Genomic DNA, 8,536 nt, shown 5'->3' with positions numbered 1-8,536 from the left:
AGGTGTATCCCCACGAACTGAGAGAACAGTGTTTACAGGTAGACTGCAAATAACTACCCTGACAAATGACATGGTGATCTATGGGTAGTCTTCACAAAATAACATTCAGATATTTGGCCTCAGTGACCCTCAGGCTGATGAGTAATTTTAATAAAACATTGTCCTTGGGGGGATGAAGAAAAAAAGGTACTTGTGGCACAGCCTAGAAGTTAGATTAAGAAAAATAATAATTTTACAGGTGCTTGTTTAAAAACTCCCTAAAAATCAGTCGAAAGTCCAGTGAATTTAGGTTATACTCAGTAAGCACAATGCCTCAGTTTCATTCCCTATGAGGTAGATCCTTCTCTTACAGATTACCTTCTGAGACACTGAAAGTTGTTACATTCAGCCTCCTTATTGACTCTCATCTGCATATTGTGTAGTAGTAATTTCTGAACCATTTATATTTTTCAGTTAGCAAAACCAGCAAGTGTCCCTTGTATGACACACATAACCATCCACACAAAATTTCCAGGAACCTGAATGCCAGCAAAGGCACAGCCGGCATCCTACTGCTAGTCAGGCTTGCCATGAATGACAGCTTTAACATCTGAAGGCTGCAGGCTTAGTTCACATGCTGAGATACTGACTTGCACCTCTTAGCTTTTTGACATGATCAAGTGGAAGCTCATTGGGTAGCTATAAAAGCAGGGCTTGCTTTCTGTTGATTTCCAATATTTGAGCCAAGTGGATGTTAAAGTGAGCAAATCGAAAAGCCTGGTCTGACAAACAGGTTTTACCAGTTCTGTTGTAATTGGGGTGTGTGCAGCAGTAATTGCAAGACATGGTTTTCCGTGGGTTACTAGTGCAGCAGATTTACAGACACTGCTCAGGAGGAGAGGTTGTGGTGATAGCTGCTGTGTTGCACAACAAAAGGGAATATGAAGCTCTGAGCAGCTGTGGAATTACAGCCCCGAAGCTACAAAGATGCATGTTTTGTAGAGGTCAGTGTCTCTTCAGAGGTAATGCCTGGTTTGTTAACGTAGACACCCTGCATCTTTTTTGAGAAATACGACTTTAATATTTCCCCTCCCCTATAAAAGTATCCCAGGGTAATAATAACAATAAAAACTCCTCCCCCCAGTGTTTTCTTTTTAAACACATCAAGCATCAGAAAAGCTGTCATTTCAGACCAACTTCTGCCCATCCCTATGGCAACTAATGGAAGCATTTAATACTATATATACAAAATGTAATTTGCTCCCCCGCCATCTCTACTTATACTCTTCTTTTTATGCTAAAATTGCTGCATGACGCCTACAATGTTTGGAAAATGCTTCAGTGACATGCATCAGAGGTTCAACGTCACTGAAAAAAGCTCAAGTGACCAATTAAAAAATATTGATTTTCAAAAAGCAATTGGGGAAATTAGCAAAGGCCAAAAATATCTTGTCTGAATGGTCATATTTGTAGTCTTGGAATACCCAGTGTTAAAATTGATAATGTCTTTGTAAAAGAAGGGGGAAGAGGAGAAATCAGTCACTGATTATCAAACCAGAAAAGGTGACAGTATTTAATATCTTTGCAGGCTGCAATCCCTGTTATAGAAATAACTTTAAAAGCTATGAAGCAGTCTCTGAAAATCCTTCCTCTGCCCAGCCCCATATAGCTTTAGAAGTTGCTTAAAGTCAGCTTGAATTTGGGGCTTAAAATATTAAAATAACAATAATGAAAAGATAAAAGTAATATGGATTCCTTTAATCCCCTTTTCAGGAGGGAGAGACATATCCATTGCTTACAGTTCTGTGTTATGAACCTTCTGTAACAGAGAACACAGAGGTATTATTTGGCTGTCCAGATCATCTGCCTTGCTGTTCTTTATTCCTTATAGCTTTTATCTATACTTGTTTCAGAGCTGAGCACCATACAGTAAAATCATTATTAAATACAAGAATACTAGATAATAACTTCTTCTTTCTGTTACCCCCTTTGAAGTGGTCAGACATACACAAAAAGCAACTCAGTTTCAAGTAGGCCAGATTTTAAGAAATATGTAAAGCTATTTTTATAATATGTAAACATAGATTCACATATATGTTTCTGTATATATATATATATGTATATATATATATATATATATAAAATGAGATAAGAAGAGAGCTATTGTGTGCTAATACAACACCTCTGTCATTGTTATAACAATAACAGAAACTCCAGGTTTTCAGAATGTCTCAAGTATCTCAAGTAGTGATTTGAAGTGTGGTCCACTTCATTAAACTGAAGAGTTTAATTGCCTGAGTTCTTATATTTTTTATTAGAGTATGGTGCTCCGCAAATAAGAGGTCTTGTAATATTTACCAGCTGGCAAGGACAGATATCACCTACAGACTAGGTTGAGTAGCTTTATGGTAGATTTGGAGAAAACATTGTTATGCAGACTTTTATGATACTTCAAGATACCCAGCATGGGAAAGAAAGGGAGAAATACCAATTCACTTAATGTTTTATACCCCCAAATCTTCGTTCGCGAAGCCTAGCCATGATAATGAATGTTTTATACAGTATTTCTTTTGGAATCACAGAATCATTAAGGTTGGAAAAGGCTTCCAAGATCATCCAGTCCTACCTTTGACTAAACACCACCGTGTCAACTAAACCATAGCACTAAGTACCACATCCAGTTGTTTCTGGAACACCTCCAGGGATGGTGACTCCACCACTTACCTCTACAGACCATTCCAATGCTTAACCACCCTTTCAGTGAAGAAATTCTTTCTCATGTCCAACCTGAACCTCCCCTGGTGAAGCTTGAGGCCATTTCCTCTTGTTCTGTCTCAGGTTGCCAGGGAGAAGAGACCAACCCCCACATTTCAGGTGGTTGTAGAGAGTGGTAAGGTCTACCCTAAGTCTCCTTTTCTGCAGGCTAAACAACCCCAACTCCCTCAGAAAGAGTGTATAAAGGAAACTAAGCTTCTGCAGAGGCGGTAAATGGGCACAACACCAATATGATTGTGACTGAAGCCAGAGAATGCCTGCTGCTTCCTCTAAATCATCTTTCTTTCACCTTCCTTCTGCTAGCCCTTTAGCAGGTATAGACCATTGAAAAATACCTATAGCCTTCTAATATGGTTCAATGAAATGAAGGTCTAATCGGGTACTTTTCCAGCAAAGGAGCCACTGAGAAAACTAAAGTTAAAAGGAATTGACCATGCTTTTGCCAGGTCCATCCTTGAATGATTGTATCTGGAACTACAGGTAATGGGTAGGTGGAAATAACAATGTACCAGAAAGAGTAGGACAGAGTCTAGAGAAAGGAGGAGACAATTACTGTATGAAATGAATATTGTGGCATGCTATTAAACAGCTTTCTGTAATCCTATGATATGGAGTTTTTTTCCGTGTATTTCTTATTTGGCTTTTGTTTTTCACTTGTGTAAGTACAGAAATATAAGCAGTTGAGTACAACCTATGTAACACACACAGATAAAACCAATCTCTGTTTTAAAACAGGTCCTAAATTGAAATTCACTGACTATGGCAAGGTTTTGGTATTCAAGATGTTTTAGTATTAGGATAAAAAGGGCTTCTGCCAGCAAACCATTCAAGAAACACACTTTGTCACAGAGTTCCATTAACAACTTCCCACACAATCACTGAACAACAAACTTCCTATCAGAACTGGACCAGGGAGACAAGTGGAGCTTGAATTGGGCCACCACACCTTCTGCTCCAGGTTCTCACACTTGAGGAGGTATTTCAGCTGGGAAGCTATTCTCCCTGAGCTTTGTATGAAGTCAGCAGCCAACAAAAAACTGTTACCCCAGAGGATACTTCAGAGTAATCCCACCTCTCATTCCTCGCTGCTTTTAGGAAGAGCCTGCAGAAATGAGCTCTTGGTGAGAATCTCCTTTTCCCACTGCAAGCCCAAAGGGGCTCAACATCTGCAACTCACAGGGAGGCTTCAGTGGCTGTCATAACAAATGAAACCAAGTTGTTTGGCTGTAGAAATAAGGGAGAATCAATCATAGAAAAATAGATTGGTTTGGGTTAGAAGGAACCTTAAAGATCATCTAGTTCCTACGCCCCTGCCATGGGCAGGAACACCTTCCAGTAGACCGGGGTGCTCCATCCAGCCTCATCCAGTCTGGCCTTGAACACTTCCAGGGATGTGGCATCCACAGCTTCTATGGACAACCTGTTCCAGTGCCTCACCACCCTCACAGTAAAGACTTTTTTTCTAACGTCTAATCTAAACCTCCCCTCTCTAAATTAAAAGCCGTTGCCCCTTATCCTATCATGCCCTTGTAAAAATGCTCTGTATGTGGTTTAGCATGAAAATGGGATATGGTATATAAAGGAATTAAAGCATCCTTATGAAAGGGGATAGTTAAACAGTATCTATAGCAGCTGTCTTTCTATATGACAGGTTTCTCTGGCCAAATTCTAGCACTATTGAAATCAATCTGTGTTTTACATCCATCTTCTGCAAGCCCTCTGTTTGACCCCATGTGAATAGTGCATACTGGGAGACATTAACATTTTTTTAGTCATGTGAACTTTCATTTCTAGGCTGTAATTTTCCTCCCAATGCCTGAAACCTATGAGAAAATATAATTTGCTGGAAAAAACTGTGAAAGTCTGAGGAGGTGAGGCCTGGGATACCCAAACAGTGTCTGTTTAATAAGACAGAGATGTAGTGTGCTCTCCAGGAAAAAGATTAGTGGAGAAGGAGAAAGTCTTTGAAGGAAGTACTTAATGCAGAGTTGCAGTCTAAATGGCGAACAGCATAGTGGGATAGATCAATAAATGGACAGCAAACAACAACAAAAGCACAGATTCACAGAAATACAAGGCAGAAGGCAACCTCGAGAAATTCTCTAATTGCTGCGCACCAAGGCAAAAATAACCTCGCCAGGCTCATTCTTCACTGATGTTTCTTTAACCTACAATTTAAATCCTCCCTTGAAAGACAGAAAAACCTCCATGGTAGGCCTTCCTAGTATTACAAGACCCTTAGGATTAGAATTTCTTTTCTTAAAATCTCTCAGTTGCGCTGCTGCAAATTGTAATTTTTTTCCCTCTTTTTTCCTCTGGTGCATATCATGAATAATTGAGCAAGATGGTGTAACTAGAATGTGTCATGTAGAAATAATGTATTCAGTTACTTTGCCGAAGGGAGAATAATAGTCCTCTCTGGGTGAGTAGAAAGCCACCCCGAGACTCTGATATGTGAGAACCTTTAAGAACACATTTGACCATTTTCTCCTTAATGAAGAAACACATTTGAGATGCTCAAAATAAATATTTGTCTAGCCTCTCAAGCATTCCGCTCTTCAAGCCCTGTCTGTCTTCTGCAAAGGTTTTTCACTAAGTAATAATCCACTGGACTCCCCAATCGTCTGGAGAATTGTGACAAAGCCAGATACTGCTATTATGGGTAAAAAAAAAGCCTACTTGTCTCACAGAATCACAGAATGGTTGGGGTTGGAAAGAACCTCTGGAAACCATCTAGTCCAACCTCCCTGCTAAAGCAGGTTTGCCTAGAGCAGTTGCACAGGATTGCGTCCAGGCAGGTTTTGAATATCTTCAGAGGAAGAGATTCCACAGACTGCATGGGCAGCCTGTTCCAGTGCTTTGTCACCTTTGTCACATTTTTCCTCATACTCAAGTGAAACTTCCCATGTTTCCAGTCATACCTGTTGCCCCTTGTCCTATCACTGCACATCACTGAAGAAAGTCTGACCCCATCCACTTGACACCTGTCCTTAAAATACTTGTATGCATTGATAAGATCTCCTCAGTCATCTGTTCTCCCAGATAAACAAGCCCATCTCTCTCAGCATTTCTTCATAGCAGAGCTGCTTCAGTCCCCTAATCATCTTCATAGCTATCCACTGGACTCAATCCATGAGTTCCATGTCTTTCTTGTCCTGGGGAACCCAGAACTGGGCACAGTACTCCAGACGTGGCCTCACTAAGTGCAGTAGATGGGTAGGATCACCTGTTGGCTATAATCTTCCTAATGCACCCCACGATACCGTTGGTCTTCGTGGCCTCAAGAGCACGCTGCTGGCTCATGGACTGTGTTTTCCACCAGGCCCCCCAGGTCTTTCTCTGCAGAGCTGCTTTTGAGCAGGTCAATCATTAATCCTTAACCTGTACTAGTGAATGGGATTATTCCCCCTGGGTGCAGGACAGCACTATTGTGATTACTATGCCAATAAAGTGTCCTACCATTTTCACATCCATGACTTCTTTACTCTTACTACTCATACATGTTTCTATTAAATTCCTGTCATCTAGTCATTCTTATCATCTTCTTTCTCTGATGGTGTCTGTCATCATCACTTGGATTTGTCTCTTTAAGTTATATTCACCAAGTGAAGCAATAGTGAGTCCAAGATTCAGCAGCTGACTCCAAAGGGATAAGACAGGAGGGCTCAGAGAGGACAGGCTATCACAGCAGAAAGATCCACCTTTGCCCCCTAGAAAAAGTTGATTTATTCAAGAGTAACCACAGAAATGTCTGTTAAGATTGGACTAGCTAATAAATACTCTGAGCAGGTTAAAAGCTAAAACTTGGCAAGTGAAAAAGAAAGTGGCTTGAGTTTCCTCCTTGCAAGGCAACAGCAAATGCTACTGCTCCCAGGAGTTGCAAGGGTCGTCTTCTGCCACCCATGTCTTCTGCTGGGTTTGTGTCACTGCTGCTATTGGGGGAATTAGAGGGACTGGGGTAGCAAGTGCTGCTTCTGGGAGGGACTGTAACTCTCTGGCAGTAACTGCTTGGCAAAGCAAACAACCAAAACAGCTCTGTGACCACTGCCATTATACAGTCTCACTTCCTCTCCAGCAGTCTGCCTCACTGTGAAACTCTGCCTTGCCTAAATCTAGAGCTGACTATGAGAAGGAGCCCAGTAATGACCTGAGGTCAAGAAAATCATATATCCTAGATGTCATTAACTGAATGGATTCCTTCTGCTGTGAATACAAGGGACAGCTCCATCCGATCTGCATTTTGTTCCTCTATTCCTTGCAGATCTGGATTTTGCTGAGAGATTTCACTAAGTACTTTGTACATCTGCTTTAAACAATCTTCAGGAAATAAATAATTTACAGTTTGTGCTATTCCACTACTATTCTTCGTCGTAATTTGCCTTTCTGAGTCCCTAATGGCTGTAGTCATAACTCAAAAGTCCCACTGTAGCAGGCAATGAAGAAATAATCCCTACCTGAAAGAATTTACCATCTAAATATTTTCTCATTGCAATCAGTAGCAAAAGGTGCTGGGAGAAGAGCCTCCTTGCTCTATGGAATAAAACAGAGGAATAACATAGAAAGCATGAGGAAAGGACAGACCACTACCATTAGTGGGACACCAGGGCAGACCTCCTGTGTCTTGCCATTGTTTCAACTCACTGGCACAATACACAAGTGATCCATACATTTCAGTAAGATAACCATACCATATTTCTTCCTTAGGTGATCATGTGTGTTAGAACAGCTGGGACCAGCTCATCACTGTGTGGGTGTAACCCAAAACTGTGTATTCTATAGCCTTCCATACCATGTCCCAGAAACTGTTAACAATAGACCATTTACAGCAGCTGCCCAGAGCACGCCTGACCTCTCAGGCTGGGTGTTAAGAGGCCTGTGAGATAGAAGGATGCTCCTGTCCTCACACCCATTGTGGAACTCCCTGCCCTGAGGGAGGTACTGGGCTTTCCTACCTGAACCTGAGGATATATAATCTTGTGGTCTTAGGACTTCTGTACCACTCGTGGGATCCAGAGAAGGACCGGAACTTGGACTGGACTGCGACCACCTCTCTCAACCAGACTGAGACCACCGCTCTGAGACCACCACTCTTGACCGGACTGCGACTACCACTCTCAGCCAGACTGCAACCACTACTCTCGACCAGACTGCAACAGCACTCCCAACCAGACTGTGATCACAACCCTCAACTGGACTGCAACCAGCACTCTCACCAACAAGTTTTCCCTTTCCTTTTACGTTTTGGACTCAGGGGGACCACGTGGGGCTCAGCACGGAGAGGGCGGCCCAACGAACACCGCTCTGTTCATGCCCCACGGTGCTGGGTTATACATCTGGGTTTTGTGGGTTAAAACCAACTGTTTGTCAGTTTAATTGTATTTATTGTATTATTTTTATTAAATTGTTATTCTGACTTATAATCTCTTTTGCATTGGGTTCATTTCCCTGCTGGTTTACCTTTAAACCAGCACAATGTGTCATTTCACCCCCTTCTCAAAACTTCCTTCAATTGCCACTGCTCTTCTGAGATTTATTTTTTTCACATTTCATCCTTTTTGCCATTTTTCAGTTTCTATTGCTCCTTCATGCACAAAGGCCCAACCAGATGAGATTCAGGATGCTAACTTGTGATGATGGTTAGGGGAAAAAACAAACAAACGAAAACCATCAAGCTAAAGGTAAGAGGCATAAACAGCACAGAGAGCTATTTCCTGCAGGACATAGCTGTTCTGGCTCCAGCACAGAGAATGGAATCCCAATTACAGGCAGGACAATGTCTTTG

This window comes from Pipra filicauda, unplaced genomic scaffold (assembly GCF_003945595.2).
Source record: "Pipra filicauda isolate LSUMZ 115617 unplaced genomic scaffold, ASM394559v2 scaffold101_size5749837_pilon, whole genome shotgun sequence".
Lineage (NCBI taxonomy): Eukaryota > Metazoa > Chordata > Aves > Passeriformes > Pipridae > Pipra > Pipra filicauda.
The sequence above is the reverse complement of the archived record's forward strand: the minus strand, read 5'-3'. Positions refer to the sequence as shown.